This window comes from Urocitellus parryii, unplaced genomic scaffold (genome assembly GCF_045843805.1).
Source record: "Urocitellus parryii isolate mUroPar1 unplaced genomic scaffold, mUroPar1.hap1 Scaffold_79, whole genome shotgun sequence".
Taxonomy (NCBI): Eukaryota; Metazoa; Chordata; class Mammalia; order Rodentia; family Sciuridae; genus Urocitellus; species Urocitellus parryii.
Window position 1 is genome coordinate 1,138,931 of NW_027554171.1, and position 13,936 is coordinate 1,152,866.

Here is a 13,936-nt window from a genome sequence, read left to right on the forward strand (position 1 = left end):
TACATACGGTTGTAGAGTATTCCATTTGCGGGAGATACTCCACAATTAATAAAAAAAATACTCAAGAAGTGATTATTACATGCCAGGCACTATTCTAAGCATCATGTATTAACTTATCTAGTTTTCATAACAACTTTATGAGATGTAGGTATTATTATGTTTTATACATATCAGCAAGAGATGTTAAATAACTTGCCTAAAGTTACAATTAAGAAGCAGCACAGTAGAAGTTCTAAAGCAGGCATCTAAGGAGTCATCTTCAATCAATATTTTTTTAATATTTATTTTTTAGTTGTAGTTGGACACAATACCTTTATTTATTTATTTTTAAGTGGTGCTGAGGATCAAACCCAGGGTCTCACACATGGCTAGGCAAGCGCTCTATCGCTGAGCCACAACCCCAGGCCCTTTAGTCAATGTTTTTAACCACTAGGTGAGTGCCACTAAGTATGTGCCCTATCAGGATTGATGGTCCCTCTGTATGAAAGGCTGTTCCTTTTGCCTGATACGCCAAATGCTCTTTTCCCAGATCTCACACTGCTGTAATCGTCTTGTCATTCAGGTCTCATCTTAACATCACTTCCTCAGAGGGGCCTTTCTGACCACTTAATATAGTAACTCCCCAGTTAGTTTTGATCACAGATTCCAATTACATTTTCATCACAGAACTTATAATTGCTTCATAAATAACTGCTGAATAAACCCCCTACTGATGGACATTCATTGGGGTATTATTGTAGAATTTCTCTTCAGTCAAATGAACTTTTTCCAAATAATATGAACAAAGTAGAAAAATGCATAAATTGTTGAATCCTATTGTTTTACCTATATTTAACCATACTTGAGAAGTCTACATGTTGTTTCTAATCTTTCACTACTGTGAATCTTTGAGGGTATACCTTATTGCTTTCTTTTAACTACTGGAAGGTAAAAGGATATGGTGGATTTTTGTTTGTTTGTGTTTTTCTGAGACAGGGCCTCAGTAAATTGTTAAGGCTGGCCTCAAGTTTGCAATCCTCCTGATTCAGCCTCCTGAGTAGCTAGGATTACAGGCATGCCCCAAATGATGTTTTGAATACTTCTGATATATATTATGGCCCTTCAAAATGGCTGTTCAATTTATTAACAAAGGATTGAAATATTCATCTTACCATACTTGCTCCAACACCCTGTATACAGTTCTTTCAAGTCTTTACCAAATTTCACAGGCAAAACAGACAATATATTGTATGTAACATATGTCAATATATGTAGACTTCTTAAATATGGTTAAATATAGGTAAAACAATAGGATTCAACAAGTTATGTATTTTTCTACTTCATTCATGTTATTTGGACAAAGTTCACTTAACTGAAAAGAATAGTTCTACAATAATACCCCAATGAATGGCATACAAAAACCTGAATTGCATACACTGAATTACCATAAGGTTAATGGATACAAATGGAGGGCTAAAGAAAAGTCAATAACCAGCTGCATTAAACAGGAATTTACTAACTGTGTGGCATGTGACTGTGGGGTTTTACTGTTTTCAATACTTATTTTTTTAAAAAATATTTTTAGTTAAACATGGACATAATATCTTTATTTTAAAAAAATATTTTAGTTGTAGTTGGACACAATACTTTTATTTTGTTTATTTACTTTTATGTGACACTGGGGATTGAACCCAGTGCCTCACATGTTCGAGGCCAGTGCTCTGCCACTGAACCACAACCCCAGCTCTTGTTTTAAATACTTTTAAAAATAGGTTAATACACAAGTTCTTTGGGTTGTTGTTAGCATACTTTCTAATACAGACTCAAGACAAGGCAGGCCTACTGATTATTAAAAGAAAGGGCTAAGCCTGGAGTCTATCCTACTCATTCTCTCAGAAGCAGGATCAGAGTAAGATGAGGCTGGGGAAGAAAGACAGCTACTACTTCTGCCTGTCTCAAAACAACCCATGAATCATGTAGGTGTAAGGAAACTATAAGACTGGCATGAAGGAAAAGATGAGAAAGAAGCAACCCTATCTTGAAAACAGAATATACTTTTAAGATGTAACAATGAATCTCTGGACTAAGAAAGGGAAGTGTCAAAAATATTTGAGGCAAATGGGTTCGTGATGTATGACCTACTCCACTCCATTTTCTTTGGGGTTTTATTTCCTTTGGGGCCTTTATCCCTTCTACTAATTGGAAGAGGGCAGGGAAGGAGGGAGAATTAGCTATGTGGGTTATTAAGAGTATCTGTATTGTGGTATCAGTGGTAAGTTCTTTTTTTTTTAAAGATAGAGTGAGAGGAGAGAGAGAGAGAGAGAGAGAATTTTTTAATATTTATTTTTTAGTTCTCGGCGGACACAACATCTTTGTTGGTATGTGGTGCTGAGGATCGAACCCGGGCCGCACGCATGCCAGGCGAGCGCGCTACCACTTCAGCCACATCCCCAGCCCTGGTAAGTTCTTTTATAAGGTATTTTGCCAGAACAAAGACTGTATTAACATTGTCTTACAACTGAACAACTAGTTCTCCTTCTCCTTAAAAGGTGGTTTCTGAACTTATTTTACAGGAATAAAGATTTTTCAAAAATCAATCACAGTATTTTATAGGTATGCTTCCTTCACCAATTCTAACATCTATACCACCACTAGGGAAATGCCCAAAATAACGATGGATCAAATTCCTAAACTCCTAATATTAAGATGAACTTTTTTGAACGTGGTTTTCTAGAAGAAAGTAAGAACAGATGCAAAAGGTTGAAAGCTGAATGAGGGTGAACCCTAGGCTCAAGATTGAGGTGAACAGCAAAAGCCATAGAGATTCTAAAGAGATGACTGGAGGCCTTGCGACTGAAAGAAGGGGACTTAATGCCCAGAGGACTTGTTTCAATAAATAGCAGTGCTTTTATGTTTTAGGGTTTTATGTAAGATTTCTTAAAAAAAAAAAGAGTTCTATAGCTGCTTTATAAAGTGCTGAAAATCTGAGTCATACTATCATCCTTATTGTAAAATCAGGAGTTGAGCTGGGTGTGATGGCTCATGCCTGTAATTCCAGTGACTAGGGAAGCTCAGGTAGGAAGATCTCAAGTTTGATGTCAGCCTTAGCAATTCAGTCAGACTCTCAGCAACTTAGTGGAACCCTCCCTCCAGGTAAAAGATTTTATAAAGGGCTGGGGATGTAGTTCAGTAATAAAGTGCCCTTGGGTTCAATCCCTTGTACCAAAAAAAAAAAAAAAATCAGGAGTTGAAGCCCATAAAAGTGAAATTACTCATTGAAGGTTATAGAATTAAGTAGGGTATTTCTATTATGACTTATTCTGAGACAGGATTAAATTAGTATGGCTATCTCAATGAAATAGTAGTAAGATAATGATGAACTTAAGCTAAAACTTCACAGTTTTAGTATCCTTTTTATGAAGAGCCAAAATGATGCAAACCCAAGTGGACAAATTTTTTTTTAGAAAATAATACGTAGTAAGATAAATAATTTTCCAATATAAACCCAATTTAAACATATTTATCATCTTTTTTTACTCAGTTTTGTTTTTAATTCCATGAACCAAAGAGAAATGATTGCTGAGGCTTTCACTCCAGCCTTTTTTAAAAATCAGGAGAATCTAAATATGAGAATCAACCATTTATTTTCTAATTTTAGGCCACTAACCTGATAAAGTATTTATTGTTATCTTACCTTAAAAAATCAAGTTCATAGGGCCTTTGGCTGGAAAAATTACATTTTAATTCTATTACAAAGCATTTTAGTTTCAACACAGAATTTCTCAATGATAATCATATTTTGGTAATGTGCCTTAGTCTAAAACAATAAAACTCAAATAAAACAAAAAATATTCAGATTAAAGAAAAAAATGTTATTTTTCTTTCCTTATTTACCTAAATTCTAAAAAAAATCATGTCTAATGCCTACCTGAGCCATCAGTGGGAACCGAACTTGCATTGATTCCAGAAAGACCAAACAAAGGACATTCTCGATCTGTGTTGACATGACCCCATTTGTGACATTTAATACATCTTACATTTCGAACCTGAGAAAAGTGAATGAATATTCTTTTGGTTACTAAAATACTACGAATCTAACCAATGTTTGGCAGGATTCAAGTTAAATTACTCACATTTTAAAAAGATCTGTAGGAAAAGATACTACAAAACTAAGTTTGGTAAATTTAATACAAATACTAAAATCTTATTATAAATCCTGCCTAACACCTAAGCTGAATCCTATTGTTTTTTACTTCTTAGTTGGTTGCAATATAACAATATCATCTTAAAATTTCTTAGTTTTAATAAGTCAAAATTAAAAGTTTCAAATTTCTAAACCAGGAGCTGGCAAAATTTTCCTGTAAAGGTTCAAATAGAACTTATTTTAGGCTTTTCAGGCCCAACCTCTGTGCCAACTGTAAGGACTCAGCTCTGCTGTTTAAGTTACAGATAATACATAAATGAACAAGCAAGGAAAGGTTCCAACAACATTTTCTTTATAAGGATTCCCTCTAGTGACAGGCTGCCCTGATTCTAAACAAATTACTGTTTTAAATCTTTTCTTGGTCATGACCTAATTCTCCAAATTCTTGGAAAAGAGCAGACACCAACATCATTATAACTCTTTTTTTTAAGTATTTATTTTTTAGTTGCAGTTGGATACAATATCTTTATCTTATTTATTTATTATTATGTGGTGCTGAGGATCAAACCCAGGCCTCACACATGCTAGGTGAGGGCTCTACAGCTGAGCCACAACTGCAGCCCTATAACTTTTTTTTAATATTTATTTTTTTAAGTTGTAGTTGGATACAATCCCTTTATTCCATTCATTTATTTTTATGCGGCGCTGAGGATCGAACACAGGGCCCCACGCATGCTAGGCGAGCGCTCTACCATTGAGCTACAATCCCAGCCTCCCCATAACTCTTATTAGTAATTTTGATTCACATTTTTGGTCAGTCTACCACATTTAATGTTTTCTCCTTATTCCTACCATCATCTGATACCAATACAAACCATATTGTTCTTTTTCAGCGTGAACACCTTTTTGATAATTATGTAGATATTTACTAAATAAAAATTATTCGTAAAGGGTAAAATACATGTCACTTGCCTGAATGCCAAAGGGCTGATCTCTGATGTTCATGTCATCTTTGGCATATCTATTAAATAGAGAAAATGTATAAATAAAATATTAAGAATAATTTAATAAATTCAATGGTAGTTAACTTGAAAAAGTTATAGTCCTCAAAACAATATGAAATGTGTTATTACTTCAATAAGTATACAGAATTATAGTCTATTTAATATTTCAAAATAGTTATCAAATATCTAGGCTTATAGTTTGTAATTTATAAATAAAAAGAACAAGAATATAAAACAAGACTATGATAAAAGTAGATTGGTTGCATAAGAAAGTTCAATAAAAATGTTTTCATATTAGTTACTTTCTCTAATGCATATAAAGGTAATAACATAAGATGGGATTGCAGATATAGTGATATATATTGTATCTTAAAAGCAAACCAGACCGTACTTTTCTCATGGAGCTCCTTTCTGCCATTCAAATTTGTATTCTGTCTCTCCTTCTGTTTCTTCTTTCTAAAACATTCATTAAAAAGTCTTTCAATTTTCTCCATAAAATCAAAATTAATTATAAGTAAATTAAAACAGTAAATAGTGCTTTACCTCTTTGTTTTCTTGATTGCATATCAAAAATACAGGAGGGGAAAAAGTAAGACAAGTTAAAATTATCAGTGTAAAAATCAAATGTATATTACCACTATGATATGTTATTTGATTATAATTTGTAAGATTGTACTGGTTTGACTTCTTTCTTTTTGCATGAGATAAAAATCAAGGACGAAAGGATAAAATACAATACTGAATTTAACAATACTATATTTAACAAACATGTTAACTGCTAATTGTTAATTGCTAATTTTGAAACTTTTATGCTTTTTACAGATAGTGAATATTGTATTTTATATACACAAGTATATTTAGAAGGAAAGACTAAAGATATAACCACATTATAAAAGAATACATGCATTTCTGCTGGTGTTGAGATTTTTTTCCTCCCAAAAGGACACCTCATGAAAAATTACTAGAACAATATTTTTAATATTTATTCTACTTTATTGGTTATAATATTATTCTTTATTATCTCCTCAGAAAACCAATTTTATTTATTTTTTATTTATTATTTTGTAGTACTGGGGATTGAAGCCAGGGGTGCTCTAACACTGAACTACAAACCCAGTCCTTTTTATTTAAGTGAGGGTGTTACTAAAGTTGTGATCTTCCTGTCTCAGCCTCCCAGATAAGGATTATAGGTTTGCACCATTGCACCTGACATGATAACAATCTTTAAAAACAAAGAATACTTTTAAAAAGTCTGTTAGCTGGCTGGGGATGTGGCTCAAGCGGTAACACGCTCTCCTGGCATGTGTGGAGAGCTGGGTTCTATCCTCAGCACCACATAAAATAAAGATGTTGTGTCCACCGAAAACTGAAAAATAAATACTAAAAACAACAAAAAAATTTTCTCTCTCTCTCCTCTCTCTCTTAAAAAAAGTCTATTAGCAGTTTTCAATCTTTTTTAAAAATTTTGATTAATTAATTTCTTTGAGATGGAGGTCACTATGTTGTGCAGGTTGGTCCTGAACTTGCCTCTTCCTGTTTTGAGACTCCCTGGTAGCTGCCACTACAGGTTTGTGCTATCACACCCAGCATTTCTCAATCTGTAGTTGTAAACATATAAAATATTTTAAGGAAACAGGGCAAGTACCTTTTTTGGCTCCTGGTGGGGCTTCATACATGAAATTAAGGCCATTCTTTACACGTTCATCTCCCATAAGCAATCTAAATGACATAAGAAATAAACTTAACAATTTTATCCTTCCACCCCAAAAGGAACCCCAAGAGAATAAAAATAAATATTTTTTTTGTTAGAGTTCAAATTCTAAAATTTTACCCCACTGATTAGAGGACATTTAGAATATGTGAACGGAAATCAAACAATACTGTTTCTTTAGAATATGTGAATGGAAATCACAATACTATTTCTTTAATAATAGGCTGTAAGTTTTGAAACCGTCTTCTTACTTGAAATATTCTGGTCCTCTCAACAAAAAAGAGGAAAAGCTCTACGGTCACTCTAAAGGACTTTTCTTAAATTCTGAAATGCTGTTGAAATCCTGAAGGTCATCACAGAGTTGGAATTAAGTTAAACAGTTGGACAAGGACAAGGTTGCCAACAGTTTTTCTTAATTGTGAGGAATCAGTTTTGAAAATGAGTCTGGGTTTTCTTGAGAAAGTCAAAGCCAATTAATGCTTGTAAGAATCTAAATGAGAGAATCAAATTCTTTAGTGAGGCCAATGAAAAAAGACTCATTTTAAAAAAAACTCTCCAATAAGCAACTTAATATGATAGAATCAGTGCCTGCTGTACCTCAAAAATCTTATTTTTATTGTTCCATTTTAACACTGAAAGTTTCCTGTTCAGGTTCCATTTACAAAAAGAAATGTTTGGCTTTTTATAAAAAATCCTCAGCCACAAATTGTATGCCTGAGTTAAAGTTTAATTCAAAAAATACAGGTAAAGGGCTGGGGATGTGGCTCAAGCGGTAGCACGCTCGCCTGGCATGCGTGCGGCCCGGGTTCGATCCTCAGCATCACATACAAACAACGTGTCCGCCGATAACTAAAAAAATAAATATAAAAAAAAATACAGGTAAAGTGCTAATTATAAAGAAGAAAGCCAACAAGGAAATAGAATTTCCTCTCATACTTGGAAAAGACAATCAAAATGGATATGCTACATGATTGAGATTCTTCTCTTACTTCCATTGGATTCTATAAACAACTGTTATGGAAAAAAAAAGAGAAGCAAAGGAACATAGGTACAGACATCCATACAATGGATTATTATTCAGCAACAGAAAGGAATTAAGTGCTGATACATGTCATACCATGAAACATGCTAAGAAAAAGAAATCAGTTACAAGATGCCACATGTACAGGACATGTCCAGAATTGGCAAATTTATAGAGATAGTAGACTGGCAATTACTTAGGGCTGAGAGGTAGAAGAAGGACAAGGTTGGGAAATTGGAAGTAATTCCTAATAGGTATAAGATTTCTTTTTCAGAGATGAAACGTTCTGAAATTAGATTATGGTGATGATGCCAAAACTCTTAGTTATTGGTGGACACAACATCTTTGTTGGTATGTGGTGCTGAGGATCGAACCCGGGCCGCACGCATGCCAGGCGAGCGCGCTACCGCTTGAGCCACATCCCCAGCCCCAAAAACTCTTAATATACTTAGAAGTCAACATATCTTTACACAAGTATGTAAATTTTGTCTTATATTAACACCATTAAAAAATGAAAATTAAGGGCTGGGTTGTGGCTTAGCAGTAGAGCAATTGCCTAGCACATGCGAAGCCCTGGGTTTGATCCTCGGCAACACATAAAAATAAATAAAATAAAGATACTGTATCCAACTACTACTAAAAAATATTTTTAAAAAGTGAAAATTAAAAAGCTCAGCATCACTAAATATTATGGAAATGTAAATCCAAAACTGCAATGAGATACCACTTCATACTTACTAGGATGGTTACTGCTGAACACAAAAAAACAAAAAAAAAAAAAGTTAAATACAGCATTTCAGCAAAGGAAATTATTAAAAGTATGGAGAGAGAGCTACAGAATGGGAGAAAATCTTGACCAGTGACGTCTCCAATAGGGGGTTAACATACAGAATATATAAAGAATTCAACTTAATACCCCCCCAAAAAAACACAACAAAAACTCAAACCAACTAACTCAATCAATAAATGGGCCAAAGAACTAACCAGAAACTTCTGAAAAAAGAAACACAAATGGTCAAAAAAATCTATGAAAAAATGTTTAACATCTCTATCAATCAGGGAAACGCAAATCAAAACTACACCAAGATTTCATCTTATTCCAGTCAGAACGGCAGCGATCAAGAACACAAACAGTAAATGCTGGCAAGGAAAAAGTACACTTGTACATTTTTGTGGAACTGTAGACTAGTACAACTACTCAGGAAAGCAGTATAGAGATTTCTTACAAAACTAGGGATAACCCACCTATCTCATTCCTTGGTATTTTCCTAAAAGATCTAAAATTGGCATACTACAGCAATAAATTCACCTCCATGTTCATTGCAGAGCAATTCACAATAACTAAATTATGAAATCAACCCAGGTGCCCACCAATAAATGATGGATTAAGAAATTGTGGCCGGGAGGGGCTGGGGTTGTGGCTCAGAGGTAGAGCGCTCGCCTAGCATGGTGAGGCTCTCGGTTCTATCCTCAGCACCACATAAATATAAAATACAGATATTGTGTCCACCTATAACTAAAAAATAAAAAATAAATTAAAAAATAAAAAATAAATTAAAAAACAAAAACATGCCTGAAATCCCAGTGGCTTGGGAGGCTGGGGCAGGAGGATCATGAGTTCAAAGCCAGCCTCAGCAAAAGTGAGGTGCTCAGCAACTCAGTGAGACCCTGTCTCTAAATAAAATACAATAGGACTGGGGATGTGGTTCAGTGGTTGAGTGCCCCTGAGTCAATTCCTGATACCAAACAAACAAACAAAAATCAACAGGGAACTTCACCATTATGCATAAGTAAAAAGAACTGATCAAATATAAATAAATAAGCAAATGGAATTATAGTAGAGGAAGGAGAATGGGAGAGGGGAAGGAAATGGGAGGAAAAAGTGGGGATCATGACCTGAATTAAAATTTCATGCATGTATGAGTTTGTTGGGATGAGCCCCCCAACTACTATATATAACTATAAAGTTCTAATTAAAAAAAAAGATAGCACAGTCACTACAGAAAAGAATTTGGTGAATTATATGATCCAGTGATTCCATTCCTAAAAATATATTTATTATTTTTTAATTTTATTTTTTAATATTTATTTTTTAGGTGTAGATGGACATAACACAATGCCTTTATTTTTATGTGCTGAGGATCAAACCCCAGTCCCACCAGTGCTAGGCGAGCACTCTATCGCTGAGCCACAATCCCAGCCCCACCTAAAAATATATTTAAAGAAATTGAAAACAGGAACTTGAGCAGTTACCTCTAAAGATTTACACAGCATTATTCACAATAGCTCAAAAGTATAAGCAACCCAATGCCTATAAACAGAGGAGTGTTCTACAGTTCACTTGATTTTTATTGATTGGTTTACTTATTTTTATTATTTATTTATTTATATTTTTGTACAGGGGATTGAACCCAAGGGCACTCAACTACTGAGCCACAACCCTATCCCTTTTTTATATTTTATTTACAGCCAGGGTCTCAATGAGTTGCTTGGAGCCTTGTTAAGGTGCTGAGGCTGGCTTTCAACTCCAATCCTCCTGCCTCAGCCTCCTGAGCTGCTAGGAATACAGATGTGCCCCACTGTGCTTTGTTTATTAAATCTATTTTTGTGACAGTGGTCTCACTATTTTCCAAGGCTGGTCTCAAACTCTTGGGCTCAAGCAAATCTCTTGCCACACCTCTGAAGCAGCTACCACACCCAGCTTTTCTCAGAAACTATATGAGTCGTAGAAAATACATTTTACGTGAATTATGGGTAAAGTCAAATAAAGTGACCATCTATGAGAGTAAAGGGATTAGTCTCCTGTAATTGATTATTCTATAAACAATGGCAGAGGGGCATATCTCACCTATTATCATATGACTCTTGTTCTTTAAGGTACTGTTGCATTAATTCTTCTTGTTTCTTCTTATCATATGATATTTTCTGTTCTGCCATCCATACCTAAATGAGTAAAGTAAAAAAGTAAATTAAATAGTTGGATTTAAGTTAAGTAGCAAGTTTTTTTCATAATTAAATATAAAATGGCATTGTTTATGACAGTCCAATTTAGTAATAATGACATCATCACAAAATAATATCTGAAAATATGATTTGTATCTTGATATAAATCCTAAAATTCAACCATTCAACATAGCTATACTTTCACACAAACATGAGAACTGCTTTCAGTATGTGTGGTACAACAGCACCTTGTACCGGTCCCTACATTATTTCAGAGAGCAAAAAAAGCATTTCTTTACATAGAATATGTTTAACATAGATAACCCATTAGTACAGAACATTAGAAGTAGTGTTATGCAATGGCCACCAATGCTACTGGGTGTCACCAATACCCTAAGAGAGGAGAACTGGAGAAAGAGAAAAAAGGGAAAGGAAATGAAATTGTAGGAAAAAAAGAAAGAGACAAGAAAAGAAACAAAGAGATAAGACAGGGGCTAGGGATTTAGTTTAGTGGTAGAGTGCTTGCCCAACATGATGGAGGCCCTAGGTTCAATCCTCAGCATAAAACAAAACAAAAAACCAAAGAAATAAGACAGAAGTGCTCAGGAGCATGAACACCTTAGGGTAAAGGTGTCTGTGTGAAATTCACAACACCATAAAAATAGTAAAGAGAATGAGACATAGATTAGAATGCTTTACAAGCATAGAATGCTTTATAAGTTTTGGTTATTTATTTTTTAGTTTTGGTTATTAAAAGTTATTTTTTATCAAGTAATTGTATTCACAGGTTGCTAGTGTTATCCATTTATTGCATATCCTGCCAAAGATTCTTTTTAAATTTTTTTAAAGTTGTAGATGGACACAATATATTTATTTGACTTATTTATTTTTATGTGCTGTTGAGGATTGAACCCAGTGCCTCACATGTGCTGGGCAAGTGCTCTACCATTGAGCTACAACCCCAACCCTTGCCAAAGATTTTTTTTTTTTGGCACCAGGGATTGAACCCAAGGGTCTTATCTACCAAGCCACACACCCTCAGCCCTTTTAAAATTTTATTTAGAGACAGGGTCTCTCTATGTTGCTTAGGGCCTCACTAAGTTGCAGATGCTGGTTTTGAACTTGTGATCCTCCTGCCTCAGTCTCCCAAGCCACTGATATTACAGGTGTGCACTATTATGCCCTGTTCTGCCAAAGATTTTCTAATGCATATGCATTAGTATATAAAACATAATTCTATTTACATGGTGGTAACATACTTTACATATATATGTACATATTCACATGGCTATATAAAACTCAAAAACATAAAACATGCTATATATAAAATTAAAAGCCTAGTTCATTTCACAACTTTGTGTGTATAGTCAATTAACAATTTTAGTACCCCCTGTATGTGATGCACACAGTAGTAAGCACTCACTTTGTTTCAAATCCTCTACCCACACTATCTCATTTTTTCCCCCCAAAGGCACAGATAGAGATTTAGGAAAGTAGATACACATTCAAGGAAGAATGCAGGGTATAAAGAAAAGGATGGCAGTTCAATGGTATGAGGTGTTAATATTTATGGAGGACAGTCCTAGGGGCTGGATGAGATACACCATCTCATTTACTCTTCACAACTTTACAAGTCAAAGCAAGTGATACTGATCATCCTTTATTTGTAGATTAAGAAATTTTGGATCAGGAATATTAACTATTTTGTGTGACAATGCCTGTAATTCAGGGACTGCAGGAGGATTGCTAAGTTTAAGGTTAGTGTCAGCAACTTGTAGAGAGAGATCCTTAGCAACTTAGCAGAACTTGTCTCAAAATAAAAAATGGTTGGGATGTAGCCCATTGGTTCAATCCCCAATACCAATAAACAAATAAATATATAAATATTTTATGCAAGGTCTAATACCGACTATGCTGGAATGGTTAGAATCCTCGTCTGCCTCCAAAGCCCTGACTTTTTACTTCATCCTTTTGCTTTTCACCACAATCATTTTCGCTATGGTTTTTCTGCCCTGAGCTTAGCCAAACTGTAATTAATTAATTAATTAATTATTTTTTTGAGAGAGAATTTTAATATTTATTTTTTGGCGAACACATCTTTGTTTGTATGTGGTGCTGAGGATCGAACCTGGGCCGCACGCATGCCAGGCGAGCGCGCTACCGCTTGAGCCACATCCCCAGCCCTAATTAATTATTTTTTAAAAAATATTTTTTAAGATGTTGATGGACCTTGATTGTATTCATTTATTTATATGCGGTGCTGAGAATTGAACCCAGTGCCTCACACATGCTAAGCAAGTGCTCTATCACTGAGCCACAACTCCAGCCTCTAATAAATTAATTTTGCTTTATTTATTTTTGGTGCCAGTGATTGAGTCCAGATGTACTCTATCACTAAGCTACATCCTCAACCCCTTCTTCTTCTTCTTCTTTTTTTTTTTTTTTATTTTGAGACAGGGTCTCGCGAAGTTGCGGATCTCGCTAAATTGCAAAGGCTGGCCTCCAACTTGAGATCCTCCGGAGTGCGTCACCGCCCCGACTGTAATTAATTATTTAAAACGCTAATATTCAATGAGGGTGATTTCTTTTATACGATCTATCTTAAATAAACAGTCGTCTTTGTAGAGGATAAAACTAAGGAGCCGTGAACCTCGGATTCGAAAAGACCAAACCCGAACCAGTTAAGGCAAGTATTGAGCAACTGTGAGCGCAGGCTCCACGTTTTATGGATTTACACTTTGACCGACAGAGCCAACGAGAGCATCCCAACTCGTCTTGGATGTAGAACAAACGTAGAGCGCCTGCTTCATCAGTGAGGAAAAGGGGGCGAGAGCACCTGGGCTTCTGGCCTGGAGAGGAGGTGATATCCTGGCATCCCAGCGACATCACCACTCTCACCCCAGCAGCCCCTGGGGACCCAGTGGCCGTAAGCCAGATCCCTTTGGGTTTCTTCTACTCACCTTTTTGATATTGGATTTGGAGGCAGGATGAAAGTCCTTTTTGCACATGAAGTTGGCGAAGGATTTCCCCATCTTGGCATCCGAGCTGAGGAAGGCAACCAACCGGTCAGCGAGCAACGTAAACAAACTCTGCCGCCTAACCGGAACTGCGCCTCCAGCAACCCGGGAACTTCC

General features: G+C 35.3%; 1 pseudogene; it reads right to left on the minus strand.

Annotated features, from left to right (window-relative positions):
• Nucleotides 1-13,907, minus strand: part of LOC144252982 (corepressor interacting with RBPJ 1-like) — a 36,048-nt pseudogene extending 22,141 nt beyond the window's left edge.
• Between the last annotated feature and the right edge of the window lie 29 nt (nucleotides 13,908-13,936).